The sequence below is a fragment of the Heliangelus exortis genome, chromosome Z, assembly GCF_036169615.1.
Source record: "Heliangelus exortis chromosome Z, bHelExo1.hap1, whole genome shotgun sequence".
NCBI classification, from domain to species: Eukaryota; Metazoa; Chordata; class Aves; order Apodiformes; family Trochilidae; genus Heliangelus; species Heliangelus exortis.
In genome coordinates this window covers 64,172,282-64,198,044 of record NC_092454.1, presented here as the reverse complement: position 1 = coordinate 64,198,044, position 25,763 = coordinate 64,172,282, and the positions used below count along the sequence as shown (strand labels likewise).

General features: G+C 39.5%; 2 long non-coding RNA genes across 2 annotated transcripts; both read right to left on the bottom strand.

Moving 5' to 3' along the window:
- Window positions 1-1,564: 1,564 nt before the first annotated feature.
- Window positions 1,565-7,860, bottom strand: LOC139789917 (uncharacterized). The gene is made up of 2 exons (XR_011723293.1): window positions 7,780-7,860; window positions 1,565-4,252 (listed from the first exon to the last, which is right to left on the bottom strand). It is a non-coding gene; the product is annotated as an uncharacterized lncRNA (long non-coding RNA).
- A 7,203-nt stretch (window positions 7,861-15,063) lies between these two features.
- LOC139790100 (uncharacterized) lies at window positions 15,064-21,692 on the bottom strand. Its single transcript, XR_011723385.1, has 3 exons — window positions 19,433-21,692; window positions 16,967-17,156; window positions 15,064-15,602 (listed from the first exon to the last, which is right to left on the bottom strand). It is a non-coding gene; the product is annotated as an uncharacterized lncRNA (long non-coding RNA).
- Window positions 21,693-25,763: the final 4,071 nt, after the last annotated feature.

The following is a 25,763-nucleotide window of genomic DNA, read 5'->3' as shown; positions in this document are numbered from 1 at the left end:
ACTTTGTCTCCAGCCCTTTTGGGCTATTTCTGCCCTGTGGAAGAAATCAGGGAACTCCAAGTCTGGATAGAAAAAGAAGTATTTAGTTCTTACAAGACAAAGAAATCATGTTCCTAAAAGTGAAGCAAAGCAGAAAGAAAGAACTTGGCCAACACATGTAGAAATCCAGACATCTGTATTCATCAACACAGCACTGCATTTTCATGTTACTATGCTATTTCTCTGCCAAGAACTGTTTTGCTAGTTGCATTTATTGACTTTGTTGAACCCTAAATGTAAACAACAGTGGAAAATTATGCCAAATATATAATGTTGGATACAGAGCTGCCTAACACATCCCTTGAGGTAGATGACTGCAGGTAAAGGTGGGGTTTTAAAAACTGGACTTAGCTTTTAGCTCTGCTCTGCTTGAACTTGTCCAGGGGCTACTCTTGGTAATTCTCTGGGGCTATTAACAGTAGCTAACTGTGAAGGTTTGTGAATGAAAAATAGCTCATTTCCTAAAGATCTGTGGAGGGTAAAGGTTATAGAAACAGAAAATAAATGTATGTATTTTGTGGGGCAAGTTGGTTACAAACTGTTGGATTAAGAATGCTCCAGTGGAGCATGTAAGCTTACAAGACAAGAGTAATGGGGCTTTGCCTCTCGGTTTAATTAATTTTGTCTATGCTTTTGGACTGCAGCATATTTGTATGAAAGCAGTGTTTTTGCCAAGATTTTTTGCATGTAGAGAGTAAGTGATAGCTGAAGTAGTAGTAGTTGATAGCAACTCAGTATCACCAGCAGCTTACAGCTTCAACAGAGACATTTGTCTAAAACTATGAGATAGGCTTGACAGACACAAAGCAAAAATATTCTGTTTAATTTCTCTGGTTTTGGTTTCAAAGCCCACGCTGATCTTAGGACATTTCTTAGCCTGAAATCTTATAGAGTTAGGAATGTCTAAACAGAAATTGTGATTCTTCTGTAAGCACAAGACTAGAATCAGAGGTTGTATGGAGGAAAAATAACTTCCCTGAGAATTCAGCATCTAAAACTCTGCTTGTAGCTATGTTCCACTTCCTGTAGATCCAGGCTGTCTCAGCATGCAGCTTCTCAGATCTTATTTTTGGCAGAAAATCTATCTTCAAAAATTACCTATTCTCTCATTCCCCAGACTCTGACTGCAGTTCACCTCTCCTGCTTTTGTACTGGTAGCACAGCTTGTTAAGAGGCCCAGTTATAAACTGAACTGAAACACTAAGTCTTAAAAATAAGATTACTTTCTGTACAGTGTCATTTTTCAACAAGTATCTCTGATGAGGGTTTACAAGACAGAAGCTAATGAGGCAGTTTCTGCTCTTTTCAGATGGATCACCTTTGTTCTTGACTTTTGGGCAAGAATAAGATGAAGAATTTCTCTTCTCATGCAGAATACAGAAGTACTGGAAGAAAGCACAGCTAGAGAAAACAGATCACATTTACTTGAATATTCTAATTATCTCAAACAAAGCAGTGGATAAAATAATACTTCACTGTTTAACAACCCCCATTATTAAAATGAAAGAAAACAGGCAGACAGTGATCGAGACAGGCTTTCACATTTACTGCATACCAGCTTCCCATTGCACTAGTTCTTTAAGCAAAACAGATTTTTCAGCATTTGTAGGGCAAATGAATCTCTATCCAAGTTACTAAAAATTATTAACAGACAGCCCCAAGGATACTGCATGCTTCTCCTCATGATATCAGTACAAATTTAATTAATTACATGCACATTAATTACCCTGGAAATAACTATTAATGAAGAAGGTGAATGAAAAGCTTATGTGTTCCTTTTTCAAACCATTTACCCAAACCTCAGTCTGTACTCCTCTCACAAGCTTTCACCATACTCACCATCAGAAGTGATGCAGCTTTCCAGACTAGCTACAGACTAACTCATGTGATGAAAACTGTAATGGTTTGTCAGTGGTCTGGGGTCCAAATCTAACCTGTTTTTTTGCACACAAAAACAGATAAAATAAATATCCATCTTGTAGGAAATACTGAGCTAAAAGTGATAATCTCTGACTTATTATTTCTCTTTCTTTATATAGATCTGAATGTACCTTAGCCTTTATAGAATGGCTGTGTTTTCTATATAAAGAAAAATAATAATAGACATATTATAGACATAATGAGCTAAAAGTGATAATCTCTGACTTATTATTTCTCTTTCTTTATATAGAAAACACAATGCAGATCTGAATGTACCTTAACCTTTATAGAATGGACAACAGAAGAAAATAGTATGCATTTTCGAATAAGGAGGGCAGAGGAAAAAACATAGTTGAGCCATGGTAAAAATACAGATAATTTATCAGGCATACAATTTGCTTGAAAAACTTTGAGGAAAAAGACACTTTTGTGATTCAGATCCAAAATCACAGACAGATATGGGTATTCTTTCTCAATTTCCTGTATTATATTTCCTGTGGGACCTTGAGCAAGTCTCTTACATTAGGCTCTCTGTAGAGGTCCTTTTCCTTTTCTCTAACACAGCAATAATGACAACATCTTTTCCTCACACGTTTACTTCAACATTAAATTAATCGATTTTTCTTAAGTCATTTGAGAGTATCTGGTTAATTTCACATTTAACATTAGAGAAGTTAATTTTCAAAAAGGCCTTAAGCCTGACCTCTAATGATTCAAATCTATCACAGCAGCATCAATAACCGGTGGAGTTCAGACCCATCTGAGAATACTTGAACAAGCTGTCACAGGTGCTTATAGATCCATGATTCTGGCAGTCCAAAGCTCTTATAACTCTAATTCCTAGATGTTAACATGGCATTGATTCTCTGAAAAAATGACACGTGCTTTAATGTCTCAAACGGGTAAAAGAATCACATAATCATAGAATGGTTTGGGTTAGAAGGGACCTTAAAGATGACCTAGTCCCAAGCCTTCTGCCATATACAGGGACACCTCCCACTTGATCAGGTTGCTCAAAGCCCCATCCAACCTGGCCTTGAACACTTCCAGGGATGGGGCATCCACAGCTTCTCTAGGCAACCTTAGGCAATCTCATAGGAAATAATGTCTTCCTAATGTCTATCCTAAATCTCTCCTCTTCCAGTTTAAAATCCTCCCCCCTTGTCCTATCAACTCATGTCCACATAAAAAGGCCCTACTCAGCCCCTTTGAAGGCCACTGTAAGGTCTCCTCAGAGCCTTCCCTTCTCCAGGATGAACGACCCCAATTCCCTCAGCCTGTCTTTGTAGGACAGGTGCTTTAGCCTTCTGATCATATTTGCAGCTTCCCTCTAGACTCCCAACAGCTCCATACCCTTCCTGTGCTGGGGGCTCCAGAACTGGACGCAGTACTCCAGGTTTTCATGGGAGTGGAGGAGAATCACCTCCCTTGACTGGCTGGCCTCACTTCTTTTGATGCAGCCCAGGATACAATTGACTTTCTACGCTGCAAGCACATGTGTTGGTTCATGTTTAGCTTCTCATTAACCAGCACCCCAGCTCCTTTTCCTCAGAGCTACTCTGAGTGCACTTATTGCCCAGCCTGCATTTGCACTTTTTATTGCCCCAACCCATGTGCAGGACCTTGCACTTGGCTTTGTTGAAGTTCCTATAATTTACACAAGCCCACCTCTCATGCCTGTCGAGGTACTTCTGGATGGCCTTCCTCCCCACTAGAGTATCAACAAAGAAGTACTCTTCTGTAAAAAACATTGTTTAGAATTAATCAGACCTGTTGCATATTATTTTCACTTTCCATATATCAGATATGTAAACCTCAGCAGACATCAAGTGTGTCTTTATTGCCACTTGCTCCAACTGAAAAATTACTTTTATATGTTGCACTTTTGAATTATCTGGGGCATCACCCAACACAGGTCTTCAATCACCTGCAGCAAATTTTACTTTCAGTCAGATAAAAACTAAATTAGGAAAATAAGTGACAACATGCTAGCTATGAGTTTCCTGCACTGATTCCTTTTACTTCCATTGTATGATTCCACATTGTGGAGTCTCTAAACAATCTCCTACACAAGTGTTTAAACACAGGATACCATGGAGGTATTAATGGAGAAGGCATAAAGGAAGGAAATTTCCTCTTTTTTTTTCTTTGTAAATCTTCCAGGAAAGCTGCCTCACATTGCTGCAGTTCTGACAGTCTCCTACATAAAATATTCCCAAAAGTTTTTTTACAGCTTGCAGCTCCTCAAATGAAAGGATTTCCAAGTATTCTTCTGTCTGATCACCACCCCAGTCTGGAAGATGTCATTAAAGGGAAATGTGTTTCTTGACAATCCACCAACAGAATCTTTAACTCAGTTTATCTTGTTACACTTTATTTTACCATGGAAATCATACCATATTTACCATGGAAATTCCTGGTCTTACAGCTCTAGGCCAAGGGCCTGCTAAGGCCTTCTAATACCTGTATATTGTCAGATATACAGGACTGGACTTGAATGGAGGTGTTTCACTACAGCTGTTAAAAATGAATTTTTCAGTGTTCCACATACTAGCAAGTCAGACTTCATATGAAGCAGCAAATCAAACTTCATATGTAGCACCTAAGGAATTCGGAATCTTATTTTTTTTTTAAATTTCTTGTGTTTATACGTTCACATTCCTCCAGTCCTTTTCTCACCATCGGTTGAGAAAATATTTTTCCACTTTATCTTTCCTGTTTCTTTGATTCCCATTACTCATTTACTTGAAGCTCATTTCTTCTCAGAACTGGATTTTTTATTTCTTTCTTCTCTTAAAAACTGGGGTAAAAGCAAGGCAAGGAGCTACAAATATTTGCTCACAGAGAAAAATAGTAACAAAACTGCCTTATTTAAAACAAAACAAAATCAACTGTTATAGTCCTATGTCCTTTAGCTTCTAATATGCTAGGGGGTTTTTGTGTGTGATTCATGATCCTACATTTAAAAATGGGTTTCTGATAGGATGTAGTGTCAACTGAAGAGGCATACAGATTGAGAACAATGGAGCACACTTGAATGTGTCCCCACAGCATTTTTCAGTCAACTAATTTACCTTTTGCAAACACCCTCCTCTTTTAGGCAAGACACTATTTTTTAGAAGGAACTACTGTGCTCTGTTCAAAATTTTAAATACGACTGAAGGGCTTACGTTCAGAAAAAAATCAGTCACAAGCTAGTTAAAAAATACTACAATAACTTTTCTTATGTGCTTGTACTGAAGATTTAATGTCCACCGTAGCCTTTCAGGTGCTCTTTAATGCAAAGGATAGGAGTATAAAGACACGCTTGCAATTTATTTCAGCGAAGAAAGCAGCTTTCATAGAGGCTGAAACTATTTTATGTGCATTTAGGCTATCTGTACCTATTGCATAGAACATTGACAAACTACCTAGAAGTGTGAGAATATGAATTTTAAAAATCAGATAGAGAAATCAAAGATAGGCACTAAACATCAGTTGTCTTCATCCATTGTGAAAGCTGTTCATAGATACATTACTCCTCCCTAAATTTCCTGGGTGTCCATTTGACCAATACAGTAAAGATTCAGACTATTATGATTTGAGCCTCGTTATACAAAAGTTTACTGCTTTAGATCAAGCACAACTTATGGATCATATGGGTGTTCAGGGCTTTCTTATTTGTAGTTGCAAAGTCACCCTATTTCTCAAAACCCTCTTACCACTCTGTATCATGATCAGCTCAGGTGCTTTATATGAGGTCATACAATAATGGGAAGATAATTAGATGGGAAAACACCCATACAGATCTTTGGTCCAACCCCTTCTTCTCAACACAGAAGTGTCCAGATTAAGTTCCTTGGGGTCCTGTTGATGTCTGAATATCCCCAAGAATGAAGAACCTACAGACTCCCTGGACAACTGGGCCACTGGTGGACCACAATCATAGTGAAAAATTTTTCTTCTTATATTCAGCTATTACCTTTACTGTAACTAGTGAACAATGCTTGTGTCTTGTCTTGTGTCTCTGCGTCTCTGACTCTGCTTTCTCTGTGGCCTATCTTTAAGTATTTGAAATCAATTAGACCCATGCTTGGCTTTCTACTCAGCAGGCTAAAGACACCTGCCCTTCTTGGCCTTTCCCTACAAGTCATCAGTGTTTACAGTGGCCTTCTTCTGGAATCACTCCTGTCTCTTGGTATCACTGTTGTTCTGCCCCAAACTGGACACCAGTATTCTAGGTACAGCTTCAAAAGTATGGTTTCAAACAATTAAAGGGAAATAACCATGTCCCTTAATCTCTGACCACACTCCTGATCAGTGTGTTCTGAATGACAAAGATGAATACAGCCTGAAAACCTGTCCCCACTGGCATACTGACTTGTGTTCTGAAAAAAGTTTCTACCACAGGAGTGGCCAGATTCTTGGAGAAGCTGATGCTGGCAGAACAGGATATTAACTGAGATGCAAGAATGATGCTGTTACAGTCCAGGAAACAGTCCAGATGGACTTCTTGACCACATTATGGAGCATTCACTGAGGACTGAGAGTGCAGGGTCAAAGCCTGTCCACAAATAGCTCTGGGGCTCAGCTTCCACCTACCACCCTGAAAAATTACTTTGTGTATATTATATCTTTATAACAACAATACCAATATTTGCCAGGACATGACAGCTTTCTTTGTCTTTTATTAGTGAAAAAAAAAATAGTGTTTTCTTGTTCTTTGAAGACACTAGTGATTTGCAAGGTGCATCTGAGCTCAGTCTTTCCCTGGTTTTAGGCAAATCCCAAGAATGGGAAGCCTCATAACATTATTAGAAGGATGGAACTGCATCTAAAACATCTCAGCTGGTCATCCTAAGAAGACCTCCCTCAAGCAGGGATTTCATGAAGGCTGGCTTTTTCAGGCAAATCTTTCATCTTACTTCATCAGCCTAAAAGCTGTTCCCCCCAGGGAAAGAAGGGACTCATTTTTTTGCCAAAGAACAAGTAGGCTCTTCCTCCTTGTAGGCTCTACCGCAGATGTGCTGTACTGATCCTCAGGCCTCCAGACACTTTCCATAATAGAAGTGATCTTCAAAGGCCAAAGACAGAAAATGGAGAAGGGATATTCTTCAAGCACAAGGCAAAATGACAAAGAGATGTTTGTGATGAACTGTGTTTAACCTCTTTTTTCATCCTGACATAGAGAGCAATGAACATTTGTGCAGAAGCTGAGCTACTGTGCAATTTGTTTGCTGGGATCTAATCTTAAAACCAGCCATAATAAAATGTCTTATCAAAATATAAACACAAATTAAAAAGACTGCACAGAATTTCAGATACCAGTGTCTCTTTGTTCTTGACTTTCCTCATGTGGGTTGTTTTCATCATCTAACTGTCACCATTTTTCTGTCAGCACCTCACCTCTGAGCCTATCCAGTAAATGCATGTTAATTCTGTTTCCCCCAGAATGGCTGTGAAAGCCTTGATTTCTTAAGCTCTTTTCAGTAGTTACATTATTTATAGCATGGCTGAAGCTGTTTCCCAAATTGTGGCTGTTCTGTAGTAATTTTCCTTCTTTTATTCAAGGTGCATGGCAATTACTGTAACACTGCTCATAGAAAATGTGCCAAAACCTCATCTAATCTAAGTCCAGGATTATTTTTTTAAATTTTTTTTTAGTTTTTTTTATGTTTCTAGTATAGTACAGAAAATTTTAACCATATGCCACCACACATATTACATAAAAACAATTAGTATCATTTCAGAATATTAATCCCTCTGTTCCTTCATACATGCACATTCATAAAAACTTGCTAATCAAATGTTTATTTTACTACAATAGATACAACAACTTACCTTTGTGATAGAAGTTGCTATTACTGTCCTGTGATATAACTCGGTCCATCCTGATAACCAAAAATAACAGGCCCAGCATGAGGAGAGGCTGAGGGAGCTGGGGCTTTTCAGCCTGGAGGAGGCTGAGGGGAGACCTCATCACTCTCTACAACTCCCTGAAAGGAGGTTGGAGCCAGGGGGGGATCGGGCTCTGCTCCCAGGCAACTCTCAGTAAGACAGGAGGGCATGGAAGCTCTGTTAGGGGAGGTTTAGGCTGGATATTAGGAAGGAATTCTTTACAGAGAGAGTGATCAGGTACTGGAATGGGCTGCCCAGGGAGGTGGTGGATTCCTTGTCCCTGGAGATATTTAAAAAAAGACTGGATGTGGCACTCAGTGCCATGGTCTGGTAACTGCAGCGGTAGTGGATTAAGGGTTGGACTTGATGATCTCTGAGGACCCTTCCAACCCAGCCAATTCCATGATTCTATGATTCTATGATTCTATGAATGGGTGCAGGCATCACCAAACAGGAAAAAAAACAAGCAGAGATTCTTGGTACGTTTGCAAATTCTTCATATAGACAGAAGCACACTCCTGCAAAGCAGAAGACTCTTTGGTAGTAAGTATGTCAAATAGATCTGAAGTTTCTCTAATACCTTGAGCAGACACACATTTTGTTCACCTAGAGCTCTGGATGCAGTGTCTTAAACTCTCTTCAAAAAAGCAGGCACACACACTCATGGACATTCATATTCCTCTCTTTGCATTTGCAGTGCTTCTTTAAACACTCACTGGCAAGATGGAAAACCAATCCTGAGTTTATCTGTCCTTTTTGTTTACAGGACAACTTATCACACAGAAGACAAATTAAGAGGAAGAAGGAGAAAAATATTTCCGCTTTCAGTGGCAACTTCAGCCAAAACAAACCGCAGTAGAAAGTTTTAGTGTCCTAGGGCTACAAGTTTTTTGGGGCTACAAGTTTTCCCCCCTCAACAAAGAGTCCAACAGCTGACAGAGCTGGCACAAAGGTCTGGGATGTACTCTCGAGTGGGTGTCCAACCACGACTGTGACTATCATGCCATGTGTAGGTCTGAAAGCTGTGACACATACCCTTTTAAATCTTTAACTGCCTGTAACTTAAAAAAATTCAAAAAAATCAAAGCTTCTGTTTTAGGATGATGATGTGACACCATGCTCACCAGGATTAACACCTAACAGACTAATTCCATAGCTTCACACGGAGGAAGCAAACTGTGTGTTAAATCTTGCAGCTGAGGTCTGCATTATCTGATGGTGCTAATAAAGTCAGTCTCTTTTAAAGCCACCTCTCAATTGCCTTACCAAGCAGAAAAAAACAAAACAAAAACAAAACCAGAAAAAAGCTCTTACATGTGAAAACCCTACAGACTGCTGCAACACTAATGTATAGATCTATATGGTGAGCAAAAACGTCCTCACAGGAATATTAATTTTTTAGTAAGGATGAAGAAAGTATTTGTGGCAACTTTAGCAGTTTACACCACAGGCTTTCACATTTGCAGACATACCTAAAATCAGACATTTTATTTAAACAGAAAAATGGTTCCCACAGACCAACTAGTCTGATCAGAGCTGATACAGAAGAAAGACATCCCTGGGAAATACATCAAAACAGAAATAACAAAAGGGAATAGGCTGTCCCTTACTTTGAACTAAAAAATAAAGTACCTGAGACATGTACTTTCCTAAATAACTCAGGGAACAACACTTTTTCTGCAAGAAAACATGACAATAAAGCTGGCAGGATAACGGAAAGTTAGGACGTACCAACTGACAGTACTGAACCCTGGGACAGTATGGAGCCATCATGGCTATCTTTGTGTAGCTGCAATACTTGAGGTACTGTATTCAGTTATGATGCATTATTGTAATTATAGTACCTTAAACAGTGGTAATACTTGGATAGCATGTCCTACAATTAGTTATCTTCTGGTATTTTTCTCATCACAAAAAAAGGGGTGTGACTCAGCGATATGTTTACTCCAGTGATAAAGCTCTTCTGAGAAACTCCTGCCTCCCCATTCTTCCTGCTCATCACTCATGGCCCTTCCACACTGCTAGGCTCTGCTGGGCAGCTGGATGGGGCTTAAGGGTTAAGGACTGTTCATTTCTTTGCATGTAGAGTGCTTATTTGAGACACAGATAACTTTAGAAGGCAATCTGATGTCCCTGTCCAGTTACATGTTTACGTTTTGCCCCATCATGGTGATGGTTCCATGATGGAAATTCCATGTCATATCACAAGCCTTACGTATGTTGCACCTCACAGTAATTAAGTGGTGGGACTCATCAGCCATTATATCTATTATAAGGAACTCCAATAATGTGTGTGGGGTAATCCCCAGATGGGATTACCTGGGGTGGCCTATGAAGCACCTACACAATACAAACAATAAATTCTAACAAAAATAACATCAGCTCTTACTCATATTTGCCATAAGAGAAGAGGAAGAACATTCAAGTGTCCATCTTTGCAGCTTAAGGAAGAATAGCTCCCAGGGTCAGGTATGGTATAAGTGAACTACTCTAATTTTGGGCTGCTGCTGAAGCCAGGTGTTAAATCTGCCCTGCTCTTCTCTCCTGTGCATGCTGGTACTCATTCACTTTTGGTGTTTGTTTTACCAGCTGCATAACAGAGTTAAACTGACAGAACACAGAAAACCAGCCCCACCAAATAAGCAGACAGTTTTATCCTGGTTTGGCTTCCTAAGCTCACTCACTTCACCCCTGCAGTGGGTCCCAGTTGTTGTGCAGTGTTTACCATCCACAGTCATGAAAACAGTGCCTTATCTCAGATATCAGAAAGTGTCTAAACCAGCAAGATTTAGTTTAATTTGGTTAGCTGGTTTAATCTGTCTGGGTTTGCTAGCATTTAATCTGAGGGTAACATGTTTAAAAGCAGATATGTGATACTGTGGAAGTGTTTTGCTGAATGACTTGGCACAGAGTCTGAGGATAGATGGGACAGAAACTGAATTCCTGTATGTTCATAAAAACTTACCCAGCATTTTCTGCATAGAGCATGTACCCCCTGCTTGAGCATTCCTGCACTTCTTTTCAGTAGTTCTCCAGTCCTGGAGGAGATGAAGAACCTCTGGATGAGTGCCATTTCCAGTGATTAATTGCCTTCATTGTTAAAAAATTCATGCCTTACCTGCAGTCTGAATTTGATTAGTTTTGACTTCCAGCAAGTGGATCTCCTTGTACGGTTGCTCCCTCGACAAAGGTGTCTGTTCTACATAACTGTCGAAGCAGAGAACTAGAAAAAGCAGTTTTATAATATTGTTATTTCACCAGCAGTCTCAAATATTGCTAACAAGAGATACTTTCATGTGAATCTTCATATCATATCCACTTGTTTCCTAAGGACTCTAGGGAGAGCTGTCAGAGACGACACCTTAGTGTACCCATAGCACCTGTTGATTTGCAAAGTTCATGCAGTCACACTGCCAAAAAAATTGAGTTATTTTTTTACGATAATAGCATAAACAGCTGCCTGTATTATGGATTTTTCTTTTTAGCCACTATCTGATTTTCTAGACACTGGCCACAGCTGGGAGTCAGGAGATGGCTGAGACCACCAGACAGGAGTGGTGCCAAGATATCTTGATGCTCAAATGATCTGTCATTCTCACCAGCATCCTTGCAATCTGGGATGATTTTTCTTAAATTTGTCTGGAGGGAGCACCTGTTTTTATACTGCTGTTGGGTCATTCTGTTGGACCATCTAGGAACATGTAATCTGAGCTATTCCCTTAAAAGGTCAGTGTGGTTCACTGTATGGTGAGAACAGAGGAAGAAAGGACTCCAGGCTTACATTAATACCCATGCAAGCCATTCTGGTTGGTGGTAGTGGCTTCTCTATTAGAATCTCATCTATTACGAGGGCAACAGGGCCTACTTATGATGGCCTCCAAATCTGTGAGTGAAACTTTTTTTCTCCTGGCATTAAATTTCTGTGCACAAAACTCGCCTTCTCAGCCCTAGAGCTGCAAAGGTATTAGTGACATTCAGTGAGAGAACCTCAGAGGACAAACAGAAAAACACCATAAAGTGTATCTTTATTTACGTTTAGTTATCAATGAGACTTTGCAAATTCTTTTTGCCTTTAATGTAATGCATATAAACCAGACACAGATCCTTATGTACACAGATAATATCTAATAATATATCAAATAAAATTATATTTTACATAATAATAAGGAATTTATGCAGTGTGTCCAAAATTTCTAAGGAAGGAAAATCCTAATAAGTTTTCATTTTATTTATGAATGAATTACAAAATAATCTTCACCATCTTAAAAAAAAGTTGCGTGCTACAAGGCTTAATAAGGGCTGACGCATTTCTAAGATATTCCCAGGATTTAGTAACATGTAGAAAACAGCTGCCCCATGCAGCTGCATGTGTGTTCTCACAGCAGCCATGCTGTGCCTGAGTTTGTGTGCTGCCCACCAGCAGCAGCAGCTGGGTTGACTGCCTTTGTAGGTGTTAAAACAGTGATCCAGTTTCACCCTCTGAATTTTCCAGGCCATTAGCCTCCAGCTGTCTTGGCTCAGTGAGACCCTCCTACCACCGCAGCACCTCACCACAATCACCCGCGTGACAAACCCTACTCATGGATGACCAGCAACATCACCCCCAAAATGGTCTGAGGCTGCACAGTGCATGTGCTGGAACAGCAAGCCAAAAGCCCTTTGCAGCCTTAGGCTGCTTCCCTCCTTTCTAACTTTGCTCTTCTACAGCAGTGGAGGAAATGATTCAACAAAGAAAGGGCTAAGCCCAAATCCCATCATCTGTTTTTTCAAGATGACTCCTGTAATCCTTCATAATCAGTTTATAGTCCTTTGAGAGCAGAGACCTGGGGAACTACTCTGCACAGCCATAGTCATGGTTTACATGTAAAATCATTGACAGAACTTAACTGACTAGTTCAGGTATGCTGACAGGACACGTACCACACACAGGTGCTGACTTACTCTCATAGCTGAAACACAATGTGCTTGACACCCTCTGCGAACTTGCTCTTTGGACTTCTCTTCTCACATGCTGTCAACATGCAGAGCACCTTTTGTGCACAGTGTCACTTCAGCATGAAAGAGACCTGGTGTAGAAAAAGATCTACCACACTGCTATACTTAAAGGTCTGTTCAGCTGAGAAAGTTAGGCTGTGTAAGGACAATTTCCTTACGAGTCAAATTAATGTCTGCCTGAAATCCCAGTTTGAGAGTGTAAATACACAGCTGATAAGACCCATTGGCTGCAGTGAAAAGTGATGACCAGTGTCCTTGCAAGGCTGCTTTAATGTCTGAAAGGTTTCTTAAAAATGGAAACCAGAAACCTATCTTCACCTGTCTTCAAGAAAATTGGAAAGGACACACTGGAAAATCACAGAGCAGTCAGCCTCACTGAAGCTGGAGCAAGTCCTCTTGAAGCACATGAAGCACGTGAAGGAGAAGGGAGTGGACAGTCAGCACTGAACGTGTAAGGGTAAATCATGCATGACCAGCTGGGTGTCTTCTGGGATAAAATTACTGGAACTGTGGATGAGAGGAGACAAGCAGCTGAGTAAATACCTGGCTGAACAATAGGTCTCAGACCTGGTGGATAATGAGTTATACTCTGCCTTGAGGGTGGTAACATAGAGGGTCTGTGTGGATCTGTACTGGACCTGTCAGGTTTAAGATGTGTATCATAGACAAGGTGGATAAGGTGACAGGGTACAGTTTCATTGAGTTAGCAGGTAAGACCAACATGCAAGGACCACTCAATAATGCATGAGGGCAGGGTTGCCATCAAGAGGGACCTGGACAGGAAGGAGAGAGGGTCCAGTAGGTACCCCATGCACTTGGGGCAGGTGTAATGTGCAGCTCTGGCCCAGGCTGGCAGAGCCTGCACTGAAAGTGAGTCTGGGGTCAGAGCTAGAGAGAACATCCTGGGCCTGGTAGGCAGCCAGCTGACACCTGTCTGATCAGCAGAAGCTCCTGCAGCAGTGTGAGCATGGCTCAGCTTTGCAACCCAGATGGCACCGAACAGCACCCCAGCAACTGTGGGCAGGGGATGGAGAGAGCAGGGACAGGTTCTTCAGAGTGGTGCCTGACAGGAAGGTAAGAGTTAAAAGGTATAAGTTGAAGATAAAGAGGTCCAGGGTAGAGATAAGGAACAACGTTTTTCCCATAGGGACAACCACGCAGTGGACCAGGTTTCCTAGAGAAATTGTGCTATCTCTGTCATTGGATGTTCTTGAACACAAACTGGACAAAACCCTGATTATTCTGCTTTGGGCAGGAGGCTGGGCTAATGTCCTTCCAAGGTCACTTCCATTCTGAATGATTGCGAATTTTTTTATATTGAGCAGTCGAAGATTTCTGTATGAAAAAAATTACTCTTGCACCCAAAAATTCCTGTAAGACTTTTTATCCTCTGTGGCTTTCTTTGCTAATGTAGAGTGAGTGAATTCACAAGTGGAATTATTCTTATGGATTTATTGTGATAGAAGTGAGCTTTATGAGCTTTTTGCCCATATTTCCTCCTGATTATTGATTGTTATAGTTTTAACTCTGCTGCAATGTCAGAAAAAAGACTCCTTAGCCATAAAGTCCTCGATACCAAGTTCTGTGGTGTTCTGTATAGCATTCTGACTTTTCTGGTCATTTCTTGTGGTGACTCTTCTTTCAAACATGTATATGTGCTTTAATTTCACAGATGGGGATTTCATATATGGGAATGTTGGATTCACTGATTACTTTTTTTTGTTTTGTCCGTCACATCATTAAAACCCAACAATGCCACCAAAATACCAAAACAGCTCCCTGCCAGACACATTCCCAAGACTAGCCAGGGTCATTCTAACTCCAAATCAAAGGTCTTCAGTCCGACTGTTCATGGATCACAGTGCTATTCAGCATAAATTATAGAGACAGTCTGCATCTATACAAAGAGCATTCTATTAAAATACTAGTAGGCTTAATATATGCATGCAAATAAGCAAGAGGCCTGTTACATTTCACCAATAATCTTTCTTCCTATTTCCATTTCCTTTTTATTGCATCATTTTCTTAGATCACAGATGACCTAAACTAAGTGACAATAATAAAATAATGCAGAACTAATTACAAAATCAAAGGTGGAGTTCCTTGTCAACAAGTTTTACATAGATAAGCACTGAGTGGAAGTAGGTTTTTGGACAGCAAAACAAAACCAGCTTAACTTATCTCTGCTTTGCATTGTGATAAATCTCCCAGCCATGTAAAAGTGCCATCTTAAGACTGTCCTACAGATGTGAACATTAGGTGCAAGGTTAGTGTACAGCAAAAATCACAGGGAGCTGAGTCAGCAACACAAAGAGTTTTGTTATATTAAAAATATTTCTCTCTCCCAAACAGATCCTACTGTGTAAATACATTAGTATGCAATACAGAGTCTGACTATTAAAAATTTATTAGCACATTTGGAGCCAAGGCTCACTTTCTTATTAAGTGCGTGTGCCCCGTGCAGCAAATGATGCCCTGGTTTGTGCTGGTATTGCCTATCCACCTTGATAAGCATTAGTCACAGTGAGGATGTTCAACTTAGGAAAAAAAAGACTAATTGCTTGATTAATGTAAGAAATGGACAAGACACAATGAAAGATCAGGGAATTTAAGGCTGATTTTTGTCTTTGCCTTCTGTGATTTTAGTGTCTGACATGAGCTACAGTCATGGACATAACTACCTGAAAAAACTACTGAAAGGGTTTGCTGGTTTGATTTTTCCCAACAGGCACAAAGACTCTCTGTTCCCCAGCCAAAAATCTGTTTTTTGCCTGTGAAGAATTTTTAGTTAAGAATAAACAGTAATAAAAAAAGAAAAGGGCATGAAAATAGTGTATAGCACATAAATATATATATTACATACATAATAAGTTAACATATGCAAATTAATATAATAGAGAGTGTAACTGTGTCAAAGGGTGTCTGAATCTTGGGGACAACATAGCTGCCACAAATTTCAAGCAATCTCATTAAAAAAAAAAAAAAGAAACTGCAGGGAATTACTTTGTTGCCTTAACCTTGCCCTTGTAGCTTTTAGGAAAGTGCTGAATATCTCAAAAGACATTTGGTATGATACATATTTCAAAGGGAACACCAGACCACCCTAAAAGAACAGAAAGGGGCTGTTAGTTCAGTTTTGTAGATGCACTCTTATGGGACAAGCTTTAAGAAAAATAAATTATCAAGATTTTTCCCTTCAAGTAAAAGTTAATCAGTTATAACAGTGCAAATGAAGATAAACCAAAAGAAAAATAAACAAAATAGGTTCTTAAACTCTGATTGAAACTGTGGTATTGTGCATTAATTTGTGGCATATACTAATAAGGAAAGTTCCCTGGCTTTCTGGTGTAAATGAGTAATGAAGCTGTCACAGCTGAAGGTCTCATTCCTAAGGAGAACACCACAGACTCCAAATACTCCATTACAAAACAGGACACAGGCATGGGATGCAGTTTACCGAATGCAGCCTGAATTTCTAAATTTTTCTTTCAACTGAAGTGTCAAGACCTGGTCTTTCTTCTTTAATTTACATTAGATAAAATTGTAGGGATGTGAACCCACTAGAAACATTTCTATATGGTACTGTACATTGCTCCTCTCTACTTAAGAAAATATACATTAAGGATTGTTATTATTTGCTTCTTGAGTAGCAATTGGATTTTAATGCTTTTGCTGTTCAAGAATTCTCTCCAATAGTAGTTCTCTGCTTGTCACCCTGCTCAGCATATGGCAGGGAGAGCTGACTGGACTGAAACTTCAGCTGGACTTCTTAGGTAATTAGGACAACCTTCCCTTCATGTTTCCAAAGTCATGCAAAAGCTATAGCCAATGTCATGTTGGCTACATGGAAATTCTGGCAATCTCGAAACTTCTGACAAATCCTGTGATTCAGATAACAAGAATATGACACAACATAACAACATTGCAAAAAACAGACGTGGCAGAGTCTTGTAAGTATGCACCTGCCCTCCCTGCAGTAGTGATGGAACATGCAATTACACCCTGGAGGTGTGACATGACCTGTGTTATGCAAAGCACCTCTTGCATGACCATATCATTCATATGCCTGTACATAACAAATCATGCAGTGGAAGAAGCTTTCTCATTCCAATAACTTAATAATTTTGTAACTTACCATTGCTGCATGGCATTGCAGGGACACTAAACATGACATGTGAATATGGATAGGTGCCGGGAAATGGATATCAGAATGGCACTGCTTGGCATGCTGTGAGGATCCAGCCTTGGTAGCTTTCTGATCTAGCAGTTAGGGGAAGACTATTTGATTTTTAATCTTCCTTTTTTCTGGGCTTGGCTTTTTAGGCCTTCATGGGGAGGAAAAAAATTAAAAAAATAGAAAAAAATAATTAAAAAAAAAAAATAGCATGAGTTTTTGGGACCTAGGCAGGTCCAGAACAGGAGTATTAGCAGAAATTACAGATGAAGCTGTAATAACTCTAGAGCTGCTCTCTCCTTCTGACTTTCTGCCAGCTGAAAAATTATCCCACTCAACTGACAGAACAGGTGTCTCTGGGTGTGTGGAAGAAATTGGCTTAGACAGTGCTACTCACACAGACCAGAAGGAAGGAAGGTAAACAAGAAGACATCATGAAGGCACTTGAAACACAACTGTGTACAAATTCATCCCAGATTGATGGCATTCCTAGCACAAAAGCAAGCCAAGATGACACCCATAGCAGGGACTGAATCGTGTTGCTGGGATGTCCCTGTGAAGCTGAAGCAAACACTGCTTAACAAGTACAATCCAGTGGTACTGAGGACCCCTGAAGAACTTAAAAAACTTCTCCTATCTATGGGTACTGGGACAGAGGAATACTGTGACTTCACTACAGAAGAATATCCTGGTAATTCTCAAACTCATTCACCTCAGAATTCCCACCCTCACCTCAGTAACCTTCCCACAACTGTTACCACATATGAACTTTTGCTACTGCTACAGTTTTAAAAACTGTGTTTCTTCCACCTTTTGTAGGAGTCATGTGCAATACAGGATGATTACAGTCTATTGGGAAAGATTCTGTGTATAAGCTGTTCCAACTATATTTGACAACCCTATGAATTTACACCAGCTCTCTTTTCCCTTTTTTCCATGTTACCCATAATTAACATTAATTGTAATGTCTCAGCAGGAAGCCAGGTTCACATTCATTAATTTTTGCAGTATAAAACCCCTGCCCTTATGCACTGCAGCCAAGATACGAAGGGAGAGCACAGAACAGTAAATTACCCTTGGAAGGTCTAAATGTGCCAAATCATTTGCTTGAATACAGTCAGAAGCAGAAACCTGACTTAATAACATTTTGCAATAATTATGTTTGATCCATGATCCTGGAAGCACTTAGTGATGAAATAATTTGCTCAAGGTCAGGCTTAGAGCCAGTGATAAAAATTGGCATCAGAAGTGAGGAGACAGCACTTAACATATAAAATTAATCACACTTTCCTCAAATCTGTATCCCCTTGCTATGAAATACCTAGACAACTTATTTTCTTTATGTTAATCTCTTTATTTTTTTCCCTAAAAAATCAAACCCATCATTTAACAGATCAGCATAAAGAGAAGTGACAGCTGTTAACAAAGATTTCCTAAAGATCACAGTTTGAAAAATATTTTACTCAATATTTACAGCTTCAGTGATAGTACATGGAAGGCATATACAATGGAGGACAGTTTTTCAGTAGTTAGTCTTTTAGGACACTTTAATGTCAGCCCAAAGCAGTGCTCTGTGCTCTCAGGTGTGGAACATGAAACCAAACAGATAACTAACTAAAATCTGAAGAAAGTTAGAGTAAAAATGCCTGAAGACTCAGAGATGGTTTGAAACCTGAGATGCAGCTTCCTACATTAAACCACTATTACATCCAGCCCAGTCTTGCACCTCCTCCAGCAGGTAAAATATTCAGTGCCTCTGAGGAGACAATAAACAGGTAATACCTGGCTGATGTGGAAAGAGCTAATTAAAGGTGAAAGGTGATGGGAAGAGGTATAATCTGTCATTATCAGTGTAGGTGAGGCTTTCTGACCACAATGCCACCTTTCCCCACCATCAGTTGTTGGAGGGATAGTTACCAAAGTGCAGCAGAAATAGCATCAGCATGGTCCTAAAGAAAACATCTTAACATGGACATATCCTCAGCTCAGCTGAGCTCAGGTAAGTTCTGAGCCCAATGGCTATGTTAATTCTTCTAATTAGAAGGACTGAGCTCTCCTTGGAGCCACCACTGATACTCTATAGCCCTGAAACATTTAATTGCAGAGCTTTACTTACAACAGACCCATAAAAATCACATCTTGCAGGGTCTGTTCTGTAAAGGCCCTCCTCTATACCAGAAATAGTCTCTGAGTGCATTCCAAATACCCATTAGTTTACTATCATCTGATGTATTAAGTCACAGCCTTCCAAAAAGCTGCATTTCTTTTGGATTATAATGTCCAATCAGCTGTAAACATCTTATCATTCTGGAAGTGTTCAGTGTACAGTTAAGCCTATAAAAAAGGAATTCATCACCAGCTGCTAATCCTCCTGAGATCATGATGTCACTCCCCACTCACTGCACACTGTAGTATGGGCTGGGACACTTACCCCACATAAAAGGGATTTCACATGGGAGTTGCTCACTTCCTTAGACTCTTCAGCAAGAAGCAGGTGATACCAAAGATCAGGACTGAAGTCTGCGGTTACCACAGGGAGATCTTTTGGTTACTTTTACTGGTAAGGTGGATAGCACTAGCTGTGGTTATGCAACCACATACACAACACTCTCAATACACGATGCCCACCCAAATGTCAAAAGCCACACCCAGTCTCCTCCTGACCTCTTTGTCAAGAGCATCAGTGTTTCCAAACTTCTGAATGCAATTTGATTTGGAAGTGATTTTTCACAACATCATACTCTCCTGAGCCAGCTGCTTCCCTCCCCTCCTTGCAGCTTTGCTGTATTTTGCTGAAAGACTGATAGAACTGGGGCTGTTTAGCTGATCTAATTAGGGGATCTTCTTAATGTCTATAAATACCCAAGGTGTGTGTGTCAAGAGGATGAGGCCAATCTCTTTTTAGGGGTGCCCACTAATAGGACAAAGTATAATGGCTTTAAGCTAGATAGGAAGTTCCAACTCAACATGAGAAGAAACTTCTTTACTGTGAGGGTGATGGAGCACTGGCACAGGCTGCCCAGAGAGGTTGTGGAGTCTCCTTCTCTGGAGACTTCCAAAATCCACCTGGATGTGTTCCTCTGTGGCCTGCCCCAGATGATCCTCCTTTGGAGTAGATGATCTGTACAGGTACCTTCCAACCCCTAACACTTTGTGATTCTATGATTCTATCATTTTTTCAAGAGCCTCCATCCAATGATTACAGGGGGCTCCTGAGTCCTTTGGCAGAGGGAAAGGGCATTCTCGTTTTTCCTCATTATTGACTGATAGGCTTGACAGACAAGAGCAACACATCCTTCTACTCAAAGAAAATGCTCAAACCAGTCCCTCTGCTCTCTCATTTGTAAGTCATACCTAACCTCATCAGAAATTTCTGAGATGATATCTGAACTACAGTCTTGTTGCAAAGCTGGCAGTTATCTGGCTGGACATCCAGTGCTGCATGATGCTATTACCTGTCAAACCCAGCAAGTTGCAGAATGTCAACCACTGGCTTCATTTCAGCTCAGATCAGATGTTGAGTCTGATTGTGATAAGGAAGCATACAGAGGAACTGTCAAAAGTCTTCAACACCCGCCTATCAAAGGAAACTGCTCAACCATTAATTTAAAAAGCCCTTAAGTTCAGACACTGTCCAGACACACCTGTGCTTCTTTTCATCTAACACTCAGACTACCTTCCTCTTGTTTCTGCCTGGAAAAAATTCCTCTCTTTTCTGAGATGTACCGCACATATCTGTAATTGAAACCATGGAGAGGAGGCTATTCCTCCCATTCAGGTATTTACAAAATCTTCACCTAATGAAGTGCAATGCTTTCTACTAATGTCAGCATTGCCTTGATTCTGCTGCAGTTTTCTGTCTTGGTGAATGTAGCTCAGCAGGTGTAACTGAAGTGTTATTGTGACAAACCAGCAAACACTAGCTGGTCAAGATGTTTGGAGATGCCAGCCACATTCTTGAATCTTTATTACACAGTTGTTCTTCATTTTACGTGCAAAAATGTTTAGTTACTTAAACTTAAATCTCACAATTTAAAAAGTGGGATAGGTAAACCAAGATAATAGATCTTTACTAAGCTTTTACATTATAAAGCAATAATTGATAACTTACATGAGCCCCACAGATCTGCCTTAATATCCTATTTTAAGATAGATCCTAAGGATCTATCCTTAACATCCTAAATACATCCTATAGATGTATTTATCCCCATCTACAAATACATCACAAATTATTTTACTTATTTTACTTATTTCAGCTGTATTATTCAAAATCTGTTAACTTCCATAGATCAGCCACATTAGCAATTAATATTGGGGCCAGTGCTGAAGCACTTAACTTCTCCTTACCCAACTTCCTACATACCTGAGGTTTGCTGCTCAAAATGGCTGCCCAAGATGTTAGTGAAGTTTTATCCATACATGGACCTATCCTGAAGAGAACTATTCAAGCTATTTACAAATAAACACTGAAACCAAGAGAAAAAAAAAACCCTGTAGCTAATCAGCAGCGTCAGGTCAGTATTATGAACAGCCTTGTGACTTTTTTCTATTAAGATTTCATTACTATCTAATGTTTCTGGTATCTAACTTCTAATATCTAACTTTTCATATCTCTGGAAATGCAGGAGAAAAACAAACATAAATACCTCAGATCCACCAGCAAATGAACTCACAGAAAGCAGAACCACTACCAATAGTTAGCAAGTGCAGGAAATATGTATGAAAGAATGCCTAAGAGACTCAGTACAGCTAGACCATAAAAGTGTCTGTATTAAAGATAACAATTTGCTTTCCTTCATCCGAGATGCAGTATCTACTTTCAGACAATTCTCTTTAAATTTGGTATAACTCTAAGGACACTGTAGATGGGTCTTCCCAAGTTTGGACCTCTGTATTTCAGAGTCTTTTAATCTTACTAGAAACTGCAAATTTTATAAACCCACAAAACATAATTCTTCCTTTCCTCCTGTGGCCTTTGCTACTTCATCAAGTGAGCCCTTGCCAACATATGCATAACACAGTGTTCTCTGCACCTCTTCAATCACTTTGCTCTTAGCATGTTTTCCCATTCTCTTTTCCACCCTTCATCTTTCCACTGGTCCTACTGGAAGCCTGAGTGAAAGGAAAGCTGTCTTCCAGCAGCTGTGGATGCCCCATCATTGGAGATGTTCAAGGACAAGTTGGACTAAGCTTTGAGTCTCCTGATCTAGTTTCTGAATTCTGCCGTCATGGCCCTTCTTTCCACTCTTATTTAATTCCATTCTCCTGCCATATATGTATAGTACTTACTGAGTGTATTTTAATCTTAAAGCAGAAGCACAGTTCTGAGGTATATATTGTTATCTTAAAGGCACTGGTGTGAAAATTGTGATTGTTTTGCAGTTTTCTCATGATGGTTCATGGACTAACATTTTTTTGTTCAGATCTAGGGAGCTGGCAAGGACACAGTTCCTTGTGATAGCTTGAAAGGATGTTATAAACCCTAGAAAAGGAAGGCATTAAGTTGTAGGATGTGTACAATCTTAAAAAAAAAAAAAGCTTTGTCAAAATTTACAGTATTGCTCTCTCTTGTAACTCCACAGACACCCAAAACAGAAGCATCCCTGCACTGGTGGAGCTGAAGAACCCTCAGCATCTTGGGCAGAGAATGTGAGCACTGTCAATGTGAGCACTGCGATCAAAACTACCTCCTAACTCAGACCTGTGCCATGGGTAAAGTTAAATGGATTACTCCCAGCAATATCACAGTTAATGCATCTCAAAAGACAAGAGATGCATTAAGAGCCTATGAAACAGATATTAGACTCAAGGAAAGAGAACATCAATTTATAAGGTCATCTTTGAACCTTGGGAGAGGCACCACTGAAGCTGCTGCTGATGTCTTGTTTAGTGTTTCATTAGTTATACCAGTCAACAAACTGACACATTTCACCAATTATCATCCTTATCTGCAATTTCAAAAAGCTTAATCTGCCTCTCCCATATAATTTCACTGAGAAACAATGAAAAAAATCCATCTGTTTTGCTTTGTGTGCCACTCTCAATAAGTCTCAGCCAAATCTAAATGTTCTTTGAGGTAGTGTTTTATGCTTCCACCAAATTTCTACAGCTAGCGTGCCTGTGGCATGTTAAAATACTTCATCAACATGTCACAGAATGTCTTTGCTCAATTTGTAAAATGAACCATAATAAAACTCCAGTCTTACAGAAATCAATGGAATAAAACTCTTCTCTCCTCCAGTTAAATATTTTGTGTATCTCCAAGAACATCTGGGGCTAGCAAGTCTTCATACAGTCCCTTTTAAATGTGCCCACTTAACCATGCAAACAGACAAGGACTGGAGTCATCTACTGTCACTCTGATACCTGCTTTGTTTAGTATAAAATGAGGTTTGCAAATATACTTCAAAAAGTATTCTTATAAAGATACTACTCAATTATTTGAACTTCTTCCAAGGCTTAGCTGTAACATGTGTGACAGATGTATTTTTCATACTGAAAAAAATAATTATGTAAAAATATTACGATACATTCTCCTCAGAAAAGAGTGTGTGCACATGTGAACAGCCACATGCCCTACATACTTGTTTTTTCAAAGAAGACAGCATAATTTGCAGTACTCAGGAACTGTTAAACAAAAATCTTTAAGCCCACAAATTCTTTGTGGCAACATAATAATTTAGTTGTCACTAACCTTCATTTCTTTATTCCTTGGGAAGCAAGTAAACCAAACAATGAAAAAACACATCAAAATCCCATGAAAGTATTACACTTTTATTTCAGAAGCTTTCACTGAAGCCACTTCCACTTTCGAGCCTCCTCTGTTCTGACAGAAGAGCTGTCTTACATGAAGATACTTAGCTTAGGAGAGACTTGGAGACCTGAAGCCCCCTTCCCGTTCCTGTGGGATTCTTCTGCCCATATTTTGCTCCTGCAAGCAGAAGCTGTTTAAATAGATGTGTGATAATTACAGCCTCTAGTGAAGCACAATTACATCCTTTCACAAAACCTCTTCCACAACAAGCACCGAGGGATTTGCTTTACCTGGGTGTGTGTATCACAATGCTGGTGATGAGTGTGTAAGATCTCAAATCTCTTCATTTGTCATGCCCTCTAACTAGGTATTAGCTATGTAACCTGGTTCATCAAGTTGTTTTATTTTCCTCCCTTTATCATTTCTAGACCTTATAATTTTACTTTCCAGTTACTTTTTTTTTCTGAGAATATAAAGTTTTACTGTTTTTCTCATTATTCAGAAGTAAAACAAAAATTATTTGGCATTTCTTCTCATGCGAGGTAGCACAGTATTACTTAGTACCTTTAATAACTGCAGTCTTCACATGTTTTGTTTGAAAGGGTCATTTTTGTATCTCTCCTTCATGAAGATGTTTGTTAATGTCATGTGAATTCCTGCCAACAAACAGGATTTTTAATCTTGATAGAGATGTTACTGCTATCAACATTATAATGAAACTTGGGAATTCTGATTGAGGTAATCTGACAAAAGGCAGTCTCCAAGTGACTAAGGTGACCTAACATCTGGTAAGATCAGCCCTGAATTTATCTGATTCAAAGTACCTATTAAAAACCACTGAAATACTCCTGTAGGTGTAAACACTACTGCACAAAAAAGGCTGATTTAACAAACCATAAAAAGTTATAAAATGGAGAATATGATTACTTCTGGGATAAACAGTCTCCTCAACCCATATTTCTTCATACCAACACATAACTTTTAGAGGTGCACTACATGGCTCATGTAAATAGAACAGCTAAGACTGTAAAAACCCGGAGACTCCACAGTGCTTGTTCACCAGTTAAACTCTTCCAATTTCCTCAGTGAATCACAACTCCACAATGATGTCTCTAGGAATAAAGAGACTTGGTTCTACCTATCATTGTTATTTTTGTTTGGACAGTACTTTACAATGGTGGTCTTCAAGAGCCAAATAATTCTTCACTAGGGAAATGAGACAACTGCCTTGTACAAACCAGACCACCAACTTCAGTGCATTCTCCAGTCACAATGCATAATTCTTTAGGCCTTTACATCAACAGGGTAGACTTGCTAACTCTAAAATACAAATGATTCAGTACTTAGTAACACCAGCTCTCTTCATGCCTCTCCTCCCTGTTCTTGAAAGGCGACTACCATAAACATACAAGCTAACATACAGACATATAGCAACACATCTTAGGATGAAAGGACACTTGGTTCATGTGCTATGCTTTCTGTGAAGAACAGAGCATTCCTTGTTTTATCTTCTTCTTTTAACTTAATTGCAAACAAGCCCCAAGTGAAAAAGAAAAGCATCTATTTGAAAATGTGACTTCCATGCCATGAGGTGTGTGCTCCGTCATTATTAAATGTCTGTACTTCCGTAAATCAGAAAGTAAGCATAAAAATTAACTAAGTATGCTCAGGAGGAAAGGAATGTCAGCAGGATAGCTAATTATTGAAATGTAGTGTGCCCACAAAATGGCACATCCAGGAAATGCATTGACTAAGGTGCTGAAGGCTTGAAAAGCCACTCCTGATCGACCTCCAGAAAGTGCAGATATCTAGAGACTGCACTGTTCTAGGTAGATAGGGGGTTTTGTGCTGCAATGACAGCATCAGTTGATTTATTTTGAATGCTAGCACTTTTAATCAAAGATGTTTTGGCTAACACCTAAATTCATATAGATACACTCCAAACTTCTAGTATATCTGCAACGTAAGTCATAGATTTTTTTTTTCCTGTTACATACATAAACC